This window comes from Bubalus bubalis, chromosome 15 (genome assembly GCF_019923935.1).
Source record: "Bubalus bubalis isolate 160015118507 breed Murrah chromosome 15, NDDB_SH_1, whole genome shotgun sequence".
NCBI classification, from domain to species: domain Eukaryota; kingdom Metazoa; phylum Chordata; class Mammalia; order Artiodactyla; family Bovidae; genus Bubalus; species Bubalus bubalis.
Genome location: NC_059171.1, coordinates 66,019,932 through 66,038,479, shown reverse-complemented (window position 1 = coordinate 66,038,479; position 18,548 = coordinate 66,019,932). Strand labels below are relative to the sequence as shown.

Below are 18,548 nucleotides of genomic sequence, written 5' to 3'. Positions count from 1 at the left end.
GTCGGACACAGTGTAGTGACTGAACAACAACAACTTTGGGTTTTAATGCAAGACTACACTATTCACTGTGTTGCTCAAATTGTCCCAGCTTTGTCTATTGGGAGCTCTTGCCGTTTGCTCCTATGTCCCTTGAACATACCCTCTTGCTTTGCCTCTTGAATATTTCTTTTATCTCTGGCACTATATGATGCTCCATATTCATTTTGAATATTCCCTTCCCAGCCCTACAACCTGCCATTTCTCCAAGAAATCCTGTTCCTTTTACAGGAGAATGATATTAGAAACCAAAGTCTGGGCACAGGATGTACTCATTGCTTCCAGGCCCACTCAGTAGACAGAGTTTGGAAATATAAATGCATATACTAACCCAGGTATGCACCCATATCTCTGTATATACATACATGTAGATAGATAATATAGCTGCATAGGTATAGATGTAGATGTAGACATAGATGTAAATCCACCACATTAAGCTAAACATGAGTTCATACTATATCTTCAGCTTTCATTCAGTACCACATTGCTCATGCTAGGAGGACATTTGACATTTTTTAAAAATAATAAACAGTATTGTGTTTTTAACATTTTTGTTTTCCACAAGTATGTTGTTAACATACAGAAATGGCGTTGAGTTTTTTTCTTTTTTTGGCCATACCACGCTGCATGCAGAACTTGCCCACCAGGGGTCAAACCTGTTCCCCCCACAGTGGAACGGCAGAGTCTTAACCACTGGACCACCAGGGACGTCTGATTTTTGACATCTTGAGAACAGTGTGAAACAATGACACATAATTAGCATCTTTCAGAATCACTGGTTGCACACCCAGGAAGCCAGCGTTGGACTCACTCTTCTTTTATCAAACTTTCCTTTCTTTGGGAGGGAAGTTCCTAGAAAAAGAAGCCATGGGAAGAAGCAAAGAAAACCACACGGTGGCCTGCGTGTGCCACTGTTTGAGTGGATCTCCATTTTGAATGGCAGACTTTGTGCCCAGATCTCAGGAGAAAGGGTAGGCCATGGCAGAGTGGTCCTTGGACCTCCCCTACCAGGTGCCCAAGGAATTGTCCTTAGGTTCTGAAGACAATGCTCCAAGGCTCCTTTGTGACTAAACCAGAAGTCTTCTGTTCCTAAGGTAACCAGCTTTCAATGAGTTCAAACTGTGTTCAGCTGGGACTTCCCCAATGGTCCAGTGGTTAAGACTCCGTGCTTCAAATGCAGGGGACCTGGGTTCAATCCCTGGTTGAGGAACTAAGATCCCACATACCATGTAGTGTGGGGGAAAAAAAAAAATGTGCTCAGCCAATGCTGATACAACTCAAAGGAAAGAGAAACAAAGACCAACTTTAGTGTTGGAATCATAAGACAGTGGGTTTTCATGCCAGTCTCTTCCTGTAAATGACTTTTGTTCCCTGATAAATGTAACTTCAGGATTCCTTAGAACAAGGATGTCTCAGGACAAAAGAGGCCTGAAGCATTTTTAGACTCTGGGCTAGAAGGAAAAAGGCACTGGTTTTGAATCATTCCTCACTGTGAGTAATGTGGACCAAGATAATCTGACTCACAAACCAAAATGGACACACTAATTGGCTGAACTCTGAGCCCAACTCACATATTAATTTTTTTTAACTGCACTGAAAACAAAATCAAAGTTGTTGTTTTTAAAATCCTACTGAAGCAGTTCAAATTAGAACCAGTCTTTGGAAATGGTAGAGCCAGAAGAAACAGAAAGCAAAATCATTTCCATACAAGTATTTCATTCACTTCAAGTGTCTGGTGCATACAAATATGCACTGTATATGTATTTCTATCAGTAGGAGATCTTTTAATTGAATCTCACTTAACCAGTTTGCCACATTAAGTAACATGGCCCATCCTCTCTATAGAGTCTATTGGTGGAGGTCCTGGATGCTCTGAAGGCTGGTAGGGCACTGGGCAGGAAGCCCTCCTTTCTGGTGGATCATGCCTTTTGCAAGAGTGCTCTGTATTTGCTCCCTAACCTGTCTTTACCTATTGTACTCCCTGCTATAACTACATAATGTAATTCATTATCAAAGAAGTCAATTAACTGTAAGTTCAAAAAATTTTTTTCTTGTTTCTGTGAAAGTTAAATCAAATACTTTGGAAAGATCTAGGTGCATTGCATTTAAAATAAAAAGACTGAGCAGCACTGATGCCCATCAGTGGCTCATCTGTGAAGAAAAAGTTCTCAATAAATCAATGTATATTTGAATGCTTTTTATGAACAATAAAATTATGTATGTTTCATTGTAATGATTCTTTGCTTTCCGCTTAAATAAAATGGCCTATTCCCCTTATCCAGTGTGTCAGACGAGAGGGTTTCCACACAGTACGTACTTTTTCTTCCTTCTGAAGCACTGATCTGTCCATGATGATCACACAGGCTTTCCTTCTGGTCAGAGACTTCCAAGGCATCAACACTGCCTTCTCTTTCTCTGGATACCTAACCCCCTGTGCAGTAATTAAGAGCAAGGAGGGGCTGAGGAGAGAGAAAGACCATGGAGGCTCCATTCTCAGGCTGTGCTGCTTTGGGAAGCCGCTTGCCCTCCTGAGACTCAGTTTCCTCTTCTATGAAATGGGGGTGATAACAGTTCAGAAGCTTCCCTATTTAAGGACCAGAGGTAGAAGAGCCTCCATAGGCGAGAACAATACACCTCCAGGACAAACAAGGACAAACAAGACATGTCTTCAGAGGTCACTGATTCAGTGTCATTTTGAGTCTACCAAAAACATGCAGCAACAACTTCATTCATGCATATGTGGAGGAGCTAAACCTACCCAGTAGGATCTCGGTGAGGGTTAAATGAGATAAAGTATCAGAAAGCCTTAGCAAAGAGATGGACCCATCACACGAGCTCCCTATATGCTTGCTGAATTTTTGTCTAGCCAAGTCACCCCATCCTCTGCACTAAATGGCCATGATTTCTGAAATGGAATCACAAAGGAGTCTATTGCGCGAGGAAGTGAATCTAGGTTACTAATACCAGATGGATTCAGGACTCCCACCTTTCCCCACCTGGACTAACAAGACAGACGGCGGTGGTCTCCCCGCCTCCAGTCACGTCCCTCTTCCAGGCTGTCTCCTCCCACAGCCAGCACTGCAGCGCTCCTAACCACAGCTCTCCCCACAATGAACCCAGGTTCCCAGAAGGGTCTGCTACTCTTATACCTCAAGCCTTTATGCTTCCTCTCCAGGGGTGGATGTCCAACTAACATCTCATACTAAAGGCATCCAAAGAAAAATCTTGATTTCGCCCACAAAACCAGTTCCCTTCCTGGTCTTTCCTATCTTGGTAACCACGCCCAACTACCCAGTTGTTCAAGCCAATATCATCTTTGATTCATTCCGTCTCTCAGTCCTCAAGGGCCAGGAATCAGAAGTCCTATTGTGATAGTTCTATTACTCAAAATATCATCGCTTTTCCATGTTTCCCCACCTCCAAAGCTCTCACTCCAGGTCAGGCCTCCACCCTCTCTAATCTGAATCACTACAATGGCTTCATATCTGTGTTTTCTGCTTCCCTGGTTAATTCATCTCTGACTACTTATAGAACTGACCCACTCTCCCCTTATTCACCAGGCACCAGTCACACTGGCCTTTTTTCTGTTCCTCAAACTTGCCAGGCTTCCTCCTGCCTCAAGACTTCTGTACTTGTAGTTGCCTCCACTTAGAACTCCCCTTCTCCCAGACCATCTGGTGATCCAATCTCAGCATACGTCTCCTCCTCCAGAGGCCTATACCAGCTACCCTATCAAGTCTCCTTCCCATCACTGCCCTCCAAACACCCCCAAATTCTTCCTTCAACCTGATCGCATTTTGTCTTCTCAGTTGCCACCATCCAAAGTTATCTTATTTGTTTATATATTCATGTCTACCCTCCCCCATTAGAATATAAGTTCCAGTGGAGGCTGGGACTTTTTCTCTGTTGTTCACCCCTGTGACCCCAGCACCTAGAACAACGCCTGGGACTTGGGTGTTGTTGCTCAGTTGCTAAGTCATGTCCAACTCAGCAGCCCCATGGACTGCAGCCCATCAGGCTTCTCTGTCCCTCACCATCTCCTGGAGTTTGCTCTAACTATGTCCACTGAGTCAGTAATGCCATCCAACCATCTCCTCCTCTGTTGACCCCTTCTCCTCCTGCCTTCAATCTTTTCCAGCATTAGGGTTTTTTCCAAGGAGTCAGTTCTTCACATCAGGTGGCCACAGTATTGGAGTTTCAGCTTTACCATCAGTCCTTCCAATGAATATTCAGGGTTGATTTCCTTTAGGATTGACTAGTTTGATCTCCTTGCTGTACAAGGGACTCTCAAGAGTCTTCTCCAGCACCACAGTTCAAAAGCATCAATTCTTCAGTGCTTAGCCTTCTTTATGGCCCAACTCTCATATCCGTACATGACTACCGGAAAGAAATGAGCACCTAGCACAATTTCCTTCTTCCCCTTTTCCAGCCAACTTTATCCTTTGTGTGTGTGTGTGTGTGTTAAGAATTTTTTTTATGTGGACCATTTTTTAAGTCTTTATTAAATCTGTTACAATGTTGTTTCTGTTGTGTTTTTTTATGTCCTGGTTTTTTGGCTGTGAGGCATATGGGATCTTCGCTCCCCAACCAGGTACTGAACTTGCATCCTCTGCCTTGGAAGGTTAAATCTTAACCATTGGATCACCAGGAAAAGCCCCCAACTTTATCCTTTGACTTCCACTTGTCCTTTCTGTTGTAGCATCACACTCTTGCCTTGCCTACCCCACCTTCATGTAGCCAGTCCCCCCTTCTAAGCTCTCCCTTTTACACAATTCCATCAGAGCCCTTAAAGTATTATTCTTCATCATTCTCTTTGTCCACACCCCCAACTAGACCAGGAGATCCATAAGATGAAGGACCACATCTTCCTCAGCCTTCCAGGCCCAACCCACACAGCAATTCTCTACATCTCTCACCGCCCTGCCAGCCCTAATGACACGGGCTTGCATGCTAAGCGGCTTCAGTCATGTCTGACTCTTTGGGACCCTGTAGTCTGTAGCCTACCAGGATCCTCTGTCCATGGGATTCTTTAGGCAAGAATACTGGAGTGGGTTGCCATGCCCTCCTCCAGGGGATCTTTACAACTCAGGGATCAAACCCATGTCTCCTGTGGCTCCTGCTCTGCAAGCAAATTCTTTACCACTGAGCCAATTCGGAAGCCCTGATCAGGAGATTATTTCATATCTAATCTTTTCCTCTACCCTCTTCTCTATGCAGCGCCACCTCTGTAGCACTTATCATCATCCCAAATCATCTCATCTCTAGTTACTCAGTTATTTGTTCTGCTTATCTATTAACATTACCTGCCTCCCACACTGTATCTCCGGTGACTAGAACAGTGGCTGACACATAGTCGGTGCTCAATAAAGATCTATTCACAATGGGCTTATTGGATACATTTGTTAAATGAAGGACTGCCCATCAATTAGCCACTGTGGCCACTAGATACCTCAGGATACCCAAAGAGCAGGGGTGTTTGATGCTATGTTTACAGCGGTCACTGGTGGTTTCCAAAACAAGATACAGGGACATGATTCATGAAAATCACATTCTGAAGCATATGTTGGTGCAGAGAGGAGGAAGGGGAGGGGAAAAGAGGCAAGCAGATAGTTGTCTATTGAACAAACTGGGTCTTCAACTGTTCCAGGGCATCCACAGCCTGAAGGACTGACCAGTTGCTTCTTTTGTTTGGTATTGAGAGCCCAGACAGGAGCAGCAGGTCTCTCTACAGCTCTACCAATTCCATGCCAATTAGTCCAATTAGAAGCAGGTCTGTAGATTAACTGCCCAGATGTTCGATTTCATCAGAGGTCACATGGCCTATGCGGCCCAGGAAGATTAACATAGATCTTGGCACACAGAGGATGGGGGAAGGGACAACACTCAGCCAAACAGGTCTCAAAGGCCAAGATGGTTTAAAGGCGTTTCAACAGTCCCTTTCCCAGAGGGAGACCTCAGGTCACCTGGCCTTCTCCAGGACCTTCAACCTGGGCCAGCTGGAGAGAGTAGGGACATGAGATTTTCTGTGATTTTGGCATCTTCCATGTGCCATGAAATGAATATTAACCCTGTTAAGTCACCCCAGGCCCCCAGCATTGCTGAAGACGTGACAAGGAGAAGTTGGACCATGTGGCCACCACAAGGGCAGAGAAAGTGGAGGCTGGAACTGAGCCAGCCAATGGGGCCAGCAGAACAGAAGCCAGGTCAGGGGTTGCCAGCCACCAGTCCCCAAAATAATGTTTCATCAGAGGACATATGAGTCCTGGCTAGGACTGGCCTGCCCCAGCAGACAGAAATGTATGGCTAATTCCAAACAGGTTATCAAATACACAAACGTACCCAAGAAGCTAGCTGGCCGCACTTCACTTCTGGGCAGGGTGTCTGTAAGGAAGATCAAAAGAAGAGGTATGGTTTCTACTTGACATCTTAATATGAGTAAGACAGGCTAGTCGATCCTGCCTGAGTTTGTAAGTGACGTGAGTGGGATCTAGCACAGTGTTTTCCACCTTTGGCTGCACAGTGCGATTGCCAGGGAAGCTTAGAGAATGCAGAGCCTGGGCTCCACTCCGAGAGATCTGGATTTTAGAGGTGCAGCCTGGGAACTGGGAATTTTTTAATTTCCCCAGGGCTTTAATGGGAAACTCGGGGGAGAACCACTGCCCTAACACAGCTGCAGATTGATGGCTCAGCAACCCACCCTGTGTTCACCCATGAACACTCCCAGAAATGCACATCATTCTCCAGACTCATTTTAAGCAAAGAGGAAAGGGAAGGAACACTCACTGACTCCTGTTACAAAAGGGCCTTCTGGGGACATAGCTGCTACTGCTGCTAAGTCACTGCAGTCGTGTCCAACTCTGTGTGACCCCATAGACGGCAGCCCACCAGGCCGCCCCGTCCCCGGGATTCTCCAGGCAAGAACACTGGAGTGGGTTGCCATTTCCTTCTCCAGTGCATGAAAGTGAAAAGTGAAAGTGAAGTCGCTCAGTCATGTCTGACTCTTAGCGACCCCATGGACCGCAGCCTACCAGGCTCCTCTGTCCTTGGGATTTTCCAGGCAAGAGTACTGGAGTGGGGTGCCATTGCCTTCTCCGTCTGGGGACATAGAACATACCTCAATACAGGTTTTATTTGAAGTCCTCATAACTTCCTATAAAATCCCAATTCCTTAAGCTAGAATTCTGAGCCATCTTTCTACCTGCTTGCACGTTCGTCCAACAAATATTCATTGAGCATCACTACAGGTTCTATGTTCTTGCTCTCATGAGGCTTTCATTGCTGCTAGGGGAGGCAGAATAAACAATCAAATGTAATAAATAGAATAATTCCATAAAACATAAAGTATGATAAAAAATGAAACAGGGTGATATGACATCAACAGGTGAAGGACTGCAAGCCAGGGAAGATACATGTGATGGGATAATATGAGCCAAGTCCTGAACACTGAGAAGCCAGCCGTGTGACTCCCTGAGGGTGACATACGTGCCAGGGCCCAGCCTCAGTCTCCTGTAGGCCCACTTGAATGCCTCTGCTGTCCACTGGGGGCCACCAGCTTCCCCACCTTCACATTTTGGATTCGTCCTATCAGAAATGCCATCTTCCGATCCAAATCTATGACTACTGAAAGAACTGCCTCCTCTAAGTAGCTTCCCAGGGCCAGACCCTCCCCATTCTGACCACCCGTTACTTCGCCTGATACGTCTATAAATGGCCTGGATGAACTGCACCAAGGGTAGAAGCATAAGACGCGATTGTCGCTACTCACACGTCCTGAGCCTTCTGCCTGAATTTGCATTGAATCATCACACCCTTGATTTTGTTGTCTTGTTTCACCTAGGTACAACTGGTCTCCTCCCATGGGATTGTTGGTCTCTCCGGGCATAAATCAGGTTTTCTGTTCCCCTGTATCCCTAGTCGTTCCTCGCACAGAGCTAAGCATTCATTCATACCCCATGACCAATGCTCTTAATGGAGGATTTGATTAGGTTGTTAGCAATTCAGTGCTTGTTCTAATGCAAGAATTCACTAGTAAACCTTGTCTCCAGACCTCACAGTCTTCAGTCTATTTTGCACTCCGTTATCTCCAGTTTACAGGTGAGAAAGCTAAGGCACAGAGAGATTTAGTAACTTGCCCCAGGTCACACAGCTGGTAAATGGCAGGGCTGGGATTCGAACCCAGGTCCTTCCAGTACCAGCTGCTGAGTTGCACTGCATCACCTGGTCCTGCGAAGAATGCAAGTCAATAGTCCCATTCTCAACTTTTCAACAAAGAAAACAAAACTCATGAAAGAATTAACAGAAGTAGCCTGGTTCATAGATTCAGTGGGTGCCAAAGGGCAATTATTCACGGCTGTGGATGCCAAGGCCTCTGGGCTTCTGCTTTGCCACGTCCCTTTCAGAAAGGTCAAAACTCCGGTTCAGGATTCAGCCAAAGTATCAGATCATCACTGCCGCCCTCCAGTGAGTTTCCATGCTGCTAGGTTGCTGCTGATAATAGATGAAAGTGTTTAATGAAATGGTCCGTGGGCAAAGGGCTGGAGAATATTCATTCATTTTGCATAACACTTCTTTTCTTTTTTTCTCTCTTTGGACTGCTCGAATAGTGGCGATGGGGAAGAACAGGAGTAAGAAGCGAACATGATTAAGCACCCGAGCAAGTCACATTACCTGCTCTGCAGTTTGGACTTAATGAACTGTTGCCAGAGTTAGCAAATGAAAAGACAGGACGCGCACTTAAATTTAAATGTCAAATCATGAGAAAGTATTTTAGCATAAGTATGTCTTGTGCAATATTTGGGACATACTTATGCTGAAAACCCTAGCTTAAGAAGACCTGCCTGCCAGGTTTATCACAAGAAGTAAAGAACACACAGGGTGTAAAGTGCTCAAAGATACCTGACTCTGTTCGAAGACTGCCTTTTGTCCTTTATATAACAGAGTTGGCAGACAAACTCTGCCCTGGACCCTCATGCAAAACAGAAAAATGGCCACCATGGATTACTGACTCACAGTTTAATAAGCAAATTCACCAGGAGAAAACATTGCTCCTTTCGGAAGGTGAGGTTCTCTTGTTCTCTTTGCCCCCAAGGAAAGCAGGGGCAAAGGGTAGAATCCAGTGGCCAAAACGGTCAACTCCAGAAAAGTGCCTCATGAGAAATGATAGTAGAAGAGATAACAGGAGAGAAGTCTTGCTGATAGAAATAACTTGGCTGAGCAAGAGGAGAAAATGAGATGGGGAGATAGTGGAGAGTAGGGGGAAAGGAGAGAAACAGGACCTGGGAAGACCCATGAAGAAAATGGATGGGAAAATGTCAATGGGGAAGGCCCATTGTGCCTAAATCAGAACATCTGGGCACCTTGCATGAAGCCCAGGGAATGATTCTCAAAGGTTCACAGACAACCTCAGGCACAGCTGGGAAGGCAACAAATCTGTCTTCACCACTCTTTCCTCTGCCTTTTCAGCAGTAATGCCAAGTCTGGCCACCCCCTCTACCCAGCAGTCCCCTAGTAGTTCTAAGAAAAGCACCCCTTCACCCCCAACCCCTCCTCCCTGGTTTGGCACTGCTCTGTTTATTTGTCCAAAGGGCTCCTTCTCAGACCCTCAATCCTATGTGACAAACTAGCCATGGGGCTGGGACATTCTTTCTAGGGATCATTCACACAAACCAGCCAGTCCTAAAGGAAATCAACCCTGAAGATTCACTGAAAGGACTGATGCTGAAGCTGAAGCTCCAATACTTTGACCAACTTATGTGACGAGCCAGATCATTGGAAAAGACCCTGATGTTGGGAAAGATTGAGGGCAGGAGGAGAAGGAGGTGGCAGAGGACGAGATGGTTGGATGGCATCACCAACTTAATGTAGACATGAGTTTGAGCAAACTTCAGGAGATAGCGAAGGACAAAGGAGCCTGGTGGGCTGCAGTCCATAGGGTCACAAAGAGTCAGAGGCAACTAAACAACAACAACAAACATCTTTTGGAACAATCTTTTCCCCTTCTCCCCTGCACTGTTCTCCCCATTGTTGTCTAATTCATGACCTGCTCTAACTGGGGTAAGTAATGCTTTTCAGGGAGAAGATTGGGTTACTGTGTGGCCTGGTAAAAATGAGATCTTCTCGTGTCTTCAGTGAAGACAGTAGCTGTGCAGTAGGTGTTCCATCATTTTGTGTTGGGACGATTTAATCAGCTAGCGTGCCCTGGTGTCTCTCCTAATTTCAGAAAAGATCCCCTCATTACTGTTCTTACACAATCTTTTCTGGAGGAACACCCACTAACAACTGGGAATCTCAGTCGTGTCATTGGTTGCCCACCTCCACTGTCTAATGTTCTTCTCCACGAGCCACTGAGAAAGTATTCTTTCGGGTACTTGTGCTGAAGAAAACTCTGGAGATGACAAGAGGAAAATGTACATGTCTCCCAGGCAGAATGGCAGGTTTCTGACTGCTATGATTACTACCAATATTGTGTAATGCCTTTGGGAAACCGACAACACACCAAATGTTATGAAAAGTTTAAATAGCAGACTCCCTGACCTCTAGCTCATGTCTGAGACTCTACAGCCTGTGCTGGCCTGCCCATGGGAATGGAAAACACAAGAAGATACTTCCTTCTTCTTTACCCAAAGCCCTAGAAACTTGGACAAGCATTCCTAGCAGTCCTGTGTAACCCTGTGCTCAGTCGCTCAGTCGTGTCTGACACCGTGTGGCCCTATGGACTGTAGCCCGCCAGGTTCCTCTGTCCATGGGACTCTCCAGGCAAGAATTCTGGAGCGTGTAGCCATTCCGTTCTCCAGGGGATCTTCCTGATCCAGGGGTCGAACCCAGGTCTCCTGTGCTGCAGGTGGATGCTTTACTGTATGAGCCACCAAATCAACTGCAGCTGTCTTTGCTCACTCTTTTTTTCCCCCCCTACCTTCTGATTATTCACGTGTAGGATAAAGTAAAGAGCTGACAAGGGAAGACTTTACCCAGAGGGCTCCTGAATGCCTCATAGGTTCTGAGAACTGAACCTCAAAAACATTGTGTAAAGCTATTATACAAGTGTCCCTCTGGTAGTATCTATTTCCCACCAAAAATTATTTACAAGGAATGGGGAACACCCACCACAACCTCAGAAAGGTGGGACTGATTACAACCCAATATCAGAATCAACTCAATATCAGAAGCAGATATGGTTGGCTTGTGAGAAAGAGTGAGTGACCTATTTATGCTTTACCTCATGAAAGAGAGGAGATTCAATTCTTTGAAAGTCAATAAAGAGAGAGTTCATTTCTTTGACACTCCTGCTCCTTGACTCAGAGACCCAGAGACTAGACTAATCTTAAAACTGACCAACTAGGGACTTCCCTAGTGGTCCAGTGGTGAAGAATCCACAGCCAGTGCAGGTGACACAGGTTCAAACCCTGGTCTGGGAGGATTCCACATGCAGTGGGGCCACTAAGCCGCAACTACTGAGTCCTAGCGCCCTAGAGCCCTTGCTCCTCAATAAGAGAAACCGCTGCAATGAGAAGCCCATGCACCGCAACTAGAGAAAGCCCACGTGCAGCAACAAAGACTCCATGTGGCCAAAAAGAAAATGAATAAATAAATAAATAAAACTGACCAGTTATCCACTATTACACAAGTGATATCTTTTGAGGCAACCAGACTTCAATTTTATTCACAACACACGCATCCCACAAAAGCTTTCCTTATCCTTTTACAGACTGCACTCTCGAGCAACCAATAGGACAGGATGTGGAAGGTGGTGGGGAAAGTCCCTGCCAGGGACCCTTTGTATCCCAAAAGTGGAGTGCGGTCGGCATAAAGTTTTGAAAGCCATGGAGGGAGACCAGAAATTCTGCTGGAGGCCTTTGTCAGAGAGTTGGGGTTATAGACTCACAAATACATTGCAGATAAAAGAAAATCACTCCTCAGTCCAACAGGGCCAAACTTCATGGATGTCACTAAACTCTGGGAATGGAGCTAGGAAGTGGGAAGAATAATCAGCCATCCTTCCAGCTGTAGAAGTAAGAAGGATATTCAAGTAGCACCCAAGGGGATAGTTAACAGTTCCAAAGGCAAGCTATGTAGTCTGTTAGTTGCCCCATCACTGGGTCTGGATAAATCTTCTCATTCAAAGACGAATACATAAAGAAAAGAGACAGACTGAAAATATACTGCAGGACAAGAAAAGAGAACACCACTCTGAAGACTCAAGAGTATGTCCAGAAGAAACCTTTTCAAAACCTTCAGCATCAATGGAAAGAAAAATGCCTTTCCTTCTGTAAAATAGGCAGAAGTCCACAATGATCAGACTGAGACAGAAGGAGAGCTAGAAGAGCTATGGGATTATTTTTGGAGGATAAAAATGCAGGAACATATTTCAGTTCTGCACGAGAAGCATCAAAGAGGAAAACTAATCATATGGAATAATACACCAGTGGTATAAAAGGTAAATTTGGGTTGGTATTCGAGAATGCAAGGACAAGCAAGTAAATATTTTACAAGACATAATAATTTAAATGAGGAGGCCAAGTTAAAAAAATATATCAGTGTTGTTCATGAAGAAACAAGACTTCAGTAGAAGCAGTAATCAAACATAGAATTAAAAGGAACTTCCCTGGTGGTCCAGGGATGAATGGAGGATGGATGAATGGATGGATGATAGGATAGACAGCTGGATGGACCCTTAGTTAATTAGACCCTTTGCTGTTGTTCAGTCGCTCAGTCTTGTCCGACTCTTTGCAACCCCATGGGCTGCAGCATGCCAGGCTTCCCTGTCCTTCACCATCTCCTGGAGCTTGCTCACACTCACGTCCATTGAGTCAGTGATGCCCTCCAAGCACCTTGTCCTCTGTTGTCGCCTTCTCCTAATTTGTTCAATTCACATTTCCCCTGGGGATTCTAATTACTCCTACTTTTAAAGGATTAAAATTTACCCTCCCAACAGACCTTCCTCTGTAGGTCATCCACCTTCTGTACCACTGCTGCAAATTGCCAAACTTTAGGAGTCTTGGATTCCAATCCAGCCTCTGTGTTTTAGAACAGTCACCTAACCTCTTTGTGCTTTGTCACTTGGCCAAGAAGGTTTGGGTGGGTAAACTAAGCCTCAGTGGCCTAGAGAGAGTGATGCTCCTGCCCAAATTCCTATTTCCCCATCAGGGAGCACCTGCCCTAGAAAACAGAAACACCAAGGCAGTGTATTATTTTTGTGACTCACAGTGCTAAAATGGAAGAGTAAGAATGTATCCTTGATCATACTGTTTCTTTATTCCTGATTTGATTTAGAGCCCAGAAAGCTGACCCATGGCATAAATGATATATGAGGTCAGACTTGAGTTTGTGGGGAGAAGTGGGACCAGACAGCCGGGTTATATACCAACAATCCCCTAGCAGTCTTGACGTCATCTCTGTCGGCCCTTTCTCTCCCTTACCCAGGGGAAAGAAAGTATAAAATATTTCCTGGCAGTGGGACAGGATGGAGGAAGAGTTGGGAATGCAGTCATTTGCACTACTGGCCTAGTAAAAGTAGCCAGGCTTGTAGCTCTCAGAGGATGGTTGTCATGGCAACTGCAGAATCAAGAAGCAGGGTGCCTTTTGGCCACTGTCTGCAGCACAAAGTCCTTGTTCAGCTTTCCACAAGCTGGTCAAAAAAACATACCCAGTCAGATAGGTACAGAGGCTGATAGCCAGGCACTCACAGACACAGAAAAGTTTAAAAACCACATCGCAAGAGGCAAGTTCCTTCTTACAGTTTTGGATGATCCAGATCACTGAAACCTCATTTGTCTGCTCCTCATTTTCTCCAGCACCTGCAGAGTGAGGAAGCTGGAGATACTCTGATGTCAACAGGGAACAGTCTTCCAAGTATCAAAGAGCTGTCCCTAGGCCTTCAAGTGTACATATGTCCCTTCTTGAAACACAGGTCCTGGAAACTGCCCCAGCCACGGTTCCCTGGTTAATGTCAGGGTAACACCTTCCTTGTCTCGAAGGGTGTTCGGAGGACTGGCCACGTGTGGCAGAGCATATTTTGTGACTTCCTTGCCTGTAGTTGTCAGACCTGAGCCAGCAGCACTGCCCTTCCATGAGAATCCAGGCCCAGCTCTGGACAGGAAATAAACAGAGACCTCCTGAGTCCGAGTGATAGCGATGCAAAACTCCACAGGGAAGCTGAAAGCTTTCTGAGCTTACTTCAACGGGCAAAATAATAGAGAGTACCAGCTGGCAGCTTGACTAGTGTGGAGGCCAGAGCCTCGGCTTCAGGCCAGAGATGTGCAGAAGCTCTGACAAGCCCCCTTTGCTGAGGCTCAGGTCCTGGCAATCCCTTCACTGGTCTTTTCAGGGCACAAACCACAGGGTGAGCTGAGAGAGGCAGGATTCCGAAGTTACCCACCCATACCTCCTTGGTCAAGAGACAAAGCCAGAGAGGCTACGTGACTGGGTCTAAAAACACACAGTCTGACCCTGGCAGAGCCTGGATCGGAATCCAGGACTCCTGAAAGCTGACTAGATAATAGGGAACGTGGCACTTGCTCAGGGCAAAGGAAACAGCCACAGTGAGCAGGAGACTAAATTAGATGCTGAAAACTGAGTACAGGAAATATTGGGATCTCATGAGATTATTTTCAAAGTAATAGAATAATACTAACCACAACTTCCTGTGAACCCACACTGTGTCAGGCACTTTACTAGATGCTTCCCGTACATTATTTCTCTGTGATCAAGTTATCCCCATTTAATAGATGGAGAAACTGAGGCTGGAAGTGTAGTTACCAAAGAAGAAGGGGAGGGGCAAATTAGGAGTATGGGCTAAAGAGACCCAAACTGCTCTGTATCAGATAGGTGAGCAACAAGGACATACTGTACCACACACAGAATTATAGCAATTATCCTATAGTAACTTTAAATGGAGCACAGTCTGTAAAAATACTGAACCACTATGCAGTAAATTAATATGATATCGTAAACTAATTATACTTCAGTTAAGAAGAAGCTACCTGCCCAAGACCACATAGATGCCGAGAGGAGATGTGAAGATTCTCCTGAGTCTTCATGCCTTTGAAGCCTGACTCCTGACTCCTTATGACACCGATTTTAATCACAAGGAGAGGCAAGGAGCTGAATGTGCTCATTTATCTTAAGTTGCCATATGTTCAGACCCTAAACTAAGACATCTCCCAGAAAAGGTCAGGAAATAAAGTTAAGACAAAGAGCATAAGACTATTGGACACAAATAGATTCATGAATTGAAATTAGCCAATTGGGGTTACATGGGGGTGAGGGTAGTAGATACACATTTGGGGTTGGGTTTAGTGTTATACGTGTGTGCCTCTTAGGAGGTAAACACCAAGACTGTGTCTTTTCCGAATGTTTAATGTAGAATTCTCCTAGTAGGCTTCCCCAGTGGCTCAGCAGTAAAAGAATCCACCTCCAATGCAGGAAACGTGGGTTTGATACCTGGGTGGGGAAGGTCCCCTGGAGGAGGGCATGGCAACCTACTCCAGTATTCTTGCCTAGAGAATTCCATGGCCAGAGGAGCCTGGTGGGCTATACATTCCAATGGGTCCCAAAGAGTTGGACATAACTAAAGTGACTAAGCAAAAGCAATTTTCCTCATAGGCAGGCCAACAGAAGGGGGCTTGTTTTTTCTAAAACTTTAGAATCCAAAAGATTCATTAAAGTTGGTCAGACATTGGCGCTGCACACCAGGGCTTGTCTGAACGTGTGACAGGGCTGGATCCCAGAAGGTCTAATTAGTTAGAGAACGTAGGGGACACTCCAGGATTCCTACCAATGAGTGGCGCCATGTTAGTTCATGCCCAGAAACCCCTACCTATTGCCCTCACACCAAATCTTAGCTTGCCCACTGTCTGGAAGAGAAATAATACAGGAACCTCAGAGCAATAAGGAGATCATTGTTCTCCTTGTGCTGACTGCAAGGTCAAAGACAAAAGCACTAGGTTTGGAGTTGGGAAGACTTCACAGTTCAGGTCCCAAACTTGAACTTAACTCTTGTTCTGCAGTATAAAGCATTCATTTGCCTTTTCACTTCACCATGTTATGGGATTTGATTAAGACGAAGGACATCCAGGACTGCTCCAGAGCATTGTTTACATTGTGTTCTAATGGACAGGTACCAAGCTGTGCATGCACGTGTTCAGCTGCTCAGTCGATTCTGAGACCCTTTGGACTGAAGTCCACCAGGGTCCTCAGTCCATGGGATTTTTCAGGCAAGAATACTGGAGTGAGTTGCCATTTCCTCTTCCAGGGGCTCTTCCCAACCCAGGGATTGAACTTGCATCTCCTGTGTCTCCTGCATTGCAGGCGGATTCTTTACTCATTGAGCCATCAGGGAAGCCTTGAACACGGCAGCCTGGCTAAACCTATATGGCAAACAGGGGGCATGAAGGGCACCCAGCAGAACTTGCTCTGTCTCCCCAGTCTCCCCTTTGTTATGCTCAATTCAGGAACTATATATAATTCAGCCACAGTGTGGCAGGCACTGTGCTAGACACTGCAGATAGAGAGACAATTAAGATAAGGTTTTTGCTGTCCAGACACTTCCATTCTAACAAAAGGGACACAGACAGGCAAACATAATTGCAATGAGGGTGTGAGGCATGGTCTGTTGGAAGTGTGTGAAGGGCATGGAAACAGCACAGAGGAAGACTGAGTACTCAGAAGGTCAAGGAAGACTTTCAGAGATGCTGATGTACAAACAAGGTTTTGAAGGATGAATAGGAGTTCAGAAGTGAAAATGGAAAGGAGGGCAAAGGGAAGAGCATGTGCAAAGGCCCAGAAGCACAAATAGAAGGACCTCAGGCCCTTGAAGGAATTTGGTTACTCGTTCATATATCCCCAGCATAGCTCAGAAGTGCAAGTGTGCTCATTCACTCAGTTGTGTTCGACTCTTTGCAACCCCATGGACTGTAGGCTCCTTTCAGGCAAAAGTACTAGAACTCGTTGCCATTTCCTCTTCCAGGGGATCTTACTGACCCAGGGATCGAACCCATGTCTCTTGCATCTCCTGCATTGGCAAGCAGTTTCTTCATTGGCAGAAGTGCAAAACAGCCACCAGCTCTGACAGCTGCTCTCTCCAGCCCTCTGCTTCTACCTTCCAGGGTCTCTGACCACCCTTGGCTCAGATCTTCTGCTCCTAATTCCGACCTCTAGGCACCTGGCCCCAGTGACCTGTGATGGATACGCTTTCCTGATCTTGATTTTCTAGACTCTTCTGGGCATTCTCTACTCTGTGATGTGCAGCTATGTAAGACAACCCCCTGCCACCATGCTCTGTGTTGCCCTTAAAGGCAGCCCAGCCCAGCTTCCCCAACAGGGACCAGACACCTACAAGGATCTGCAAGTTGTCTGAGGGAACCAGAGTGAAAAACTTAAGTGGAACAGGGAAGTGGCAGGAGATGGTCCTGGAGGATGGCAGGAGACCAATCTGATTCCTGCTAAAGAGTCTGGACTTCATCCTGCAGACGGGGCAGTGGAGGCCATTGAAGGGCATGATGCTGAGGGACGGGCAGATTCTGATTTGGCTTCTTGGGGGTGACTGTGGTGGTGACAGGGTGGATGTACTGGAGGGAGAGACAAGGAGCGAGGGTTGGGAGCGACTGTTGCAATAATCCCAGCAAGACTTGAGAAGGAGAGAAAGCCAGGCTTCCCTGCCATCATTCACTGCTGGTACCCTCAATCAGGACCTCCCTGGACGCAGAGACAAGATAGATTCAGGGTCCCTTTAACTCACCCTGGCAGCTCTACAGCCCTCCAGCATGGCTCTAATTCTTATATTTGGATATTGCATCCTACTCCATCACCATCAGCATTCTCCTTCTCTTCTTCCTCCCCCTCCTCTTTCTTCTCCTTCCTTTCGTCCTCTCTCTCTCTCTCTCTCCTGCCCACACTCTGCTCCTGGAGCAACACAGTTAGCCTCCTTCCTCTAGCTCAAGCCTCTCTGATGGGAAAAATTGGAAAAATAAAACAGAAAAGCAAGGCTGAACTATTTTTTAAAAAATGAACTGAAGAACAGTCAGCAGGGCTCTGGTGAGAAGCAGGTGTGACCCACAAGAGGACTGCCCTGGCCACTTTAAAACAGAAGCCCCCGCGATAAGGAGGATCCATGATGCTTTGGTCTTCCCCAAGTCTTGAAACCCTGGGAGTGCTCCACAAATATCTAAAGCAATTTTCATCACAGAGACCATCACCTTGGAGCCTGGAGGAGGAACTCACAGCCCTCCTCCAGCAATCCTGCCCGCAGATGGTAGGAAAGAGAGACCAACTGAGCAATGCCCTTGGGCCCCCATGTTCTGGCTTCCCTGTGACCATCTGCCACCTTAAACTCACCCAGAACTATCTTCAGTGACTTTTCCCAGGTCACAGCAACCTGTTTACAGACATCTAGAATTCCCAGGCACTTTTAGGACAAGGGACTCGGGATGTGTCCAAGTGGGCAGCAAAGTCTTGTCTAAGAGAAGCTATTCCTCCAAATCTATTTCTGCCCATGTAAACATTTGCCAAGGAAACAA

At 46.0% G+C, this 18,548-nt stretch overlaps 1 long non-coding RNA gene across 1 annotated transcript in view; it reads right to left on the bottom strand.

The window, feature by feature from the left end:
- LOC123329496 overlaps positions 1 to 18,548 on the bottom strand; it is a 95,750-nt gene that overhangs the window by 40,356 nt on the left and 36,846 nt on the right. The window lies entirely within an intron of this gene.